At 24.7% G+C, this 2,031-nt stretch overlaps 1 long non-coding RNA gene across 1 annotated transcript; it reads left to right on the forward strand.

Moving 5' to 3' along the window:
* The first annotated feature begins 42 nt into the window (after positions 1-42).
* Positions 43-1,827, forward strand: LOC107884756. The gene is made up of 2 exons (XR_001680104.2): positions 43-857; positions 1,798-1,827. It is a non-coding gene; the product is annotated as an uncharacterized LOC107884756 (long non-coding RNA).
* The last annotated feature ends 204 nt before the right edge of the window (positions 1,828-2,031 follow it).

Consider the following 2,031-nt stretch of genomic DNA (forward strand, 5'->3'; position numbering starts at 1 on the left):
TATGACTATAACATATTATTATTACCTATGTTATGTGTTATTTTTAAGAGAAATATTGTTTGCGAAGTATTCCCCATGATTGTTGGTTCATGATATGTTTGTAGTTGGTCTCATTAAGTGCAGTACTGTAGTCTCAATAATATAATATTAATTTATTGTCATAGATACAACGACCGTTTTTCCCAAACCATAATATTTTAATAACTCCAAAATGTATTATGCTTATACATTTACAGAAACGCCTGACCGTAAGTCCGTTAAATGTTTACTTAGTTTATAATTCATAATACTAATCATTTTATGACTATTTACGTTTATATATTACTTTACGTTTACAGTTGTTAACAGTAAGTTCATATACGATTTTATATTATAATAACACATTAGTCATTCAAATACTTAATCAGTAAAATATGCTCATAACGGACACCCTATAAGAAGAGGATTTCCTAACAACAAAGATTATACCAACTGCCACGTATAACCTATGGATAAAATATCCCTTATGCCGAACATCGATTGATTTCGCAAAAAAAAAGATTTTCCAGTGTTTAATAGACAGCCGTTCAATAAACTTTTAAAGAATACAATTTATTATTTATTGATTATCAACAAATCACTTTATGATCAATATCAATCCATACCTACTTATAAATTCTTACTTCATTTGACTATAACACACTACCTACCTACTCAAATCATCAGAAACCTTCCATATTTTAAATGTATTATTTAATATTACGAATCTTACTGTAAATGTTGAATTAAAAACATTTCTAAACAAGCAAATATTTAATCAATTTATAATTTGTTTATACTTTTAGAATGTACACGTTCGATATTAGACTTTAAATATGGTAATTATTATCTTAACCTTATCAGTAATATATAATTTAAATGTGTTACAACTTAATAAAAAATCAATTTTTAAATTGAATAGTAACTAATCATAAACATTAAAAGTTACATAAATAACATGACAGTTATGTAAACATAAACATTGTCAAATTAAGTTTAAAATATATATTTTAGAAATAATTATTTATTAAAGAATAGATGACCATCCAACATTATTTTTAGGTTCGATATATTTTTAAAAACTGATATTGGCACTGATTAAATGGTACCTACTATTTTATTATAACCCACCACATATAACACTAGAAGTAACTTAAATAAAAATAATACCTATCATACCTAATTTACATAAATCCACCACTCAATCTTCTTTTGTATATATTTTTCCAATATTTATAATAACCTGCATTATTATGTATGTGATGATGGTATATTCAAACTAAATTGGCTACTAAAACCAGCTGCTGATTATTCACCGAAATTGTAATTTTCAAATCATCAATACCCTGTGCTTTTATATTTTTATACATTATATATATCTTAAGTATAATTTGTTGTTAAATGAAGTTAATGATTTAACAAAACTTGTAACTGCTTTTATGTTAAACCCATGTATTTCCACATGAGCTTCCTCAGTGGGACCCATTGTACATATTGTGTAATAATATGTTGTATTTGTATCAAATCGCAATAATAATAAAAATAATTTTTTTTTGGGACTGTATTGATAGTATTAAATTTTAAAGAATACCATATTTAAATTTTATAAAATTTAATAAATATTCAACTTTAGTGAGACAAAAATTATATTATCTTGTGCAAACTTCTTACAATATAAACACTAGGTACGAGTACATATTTAACGTACATTGTTAAAACAGCTTGATTCATTATAATTGTATTTATATAAACGTTTTTAAATTATAATTTTTTAAACAGATAAAGATGGTCCAGTGTTTAAATATGATGGTAAGTACATAATTATTTGCCAAATATAAACCATATTTTAGAAATTTAAGATCTGAATGACACTGGTTAAGTTACATAAATTTAATTTATTAAGATTTAACTCTCTAAGACACCAAGTAATTACACACCAACACCCAAAGTGTTGTATATTGTTGTACTTACCTATACATTGCATACCTAGGTACGTATCATTGCATACGAAAA

Source organism: Acyrthosiphon pisum, chromosome A2 (genome assembly GCF_005508785.2).
Source record: "Acyrthosiphon pisum isolate AL4f chromosome A2, pea_aphid_22Mar2018_4r6ur, whole genome shotgun sequence".
In the NCBI taxonomy this organism is placed as follows: Eukaryota; Metazoa; Arthropoda; class Insecta; order Hemiptera; family Aphididae; genus Acyrthosiphon; species Acyrthosiphon pisum.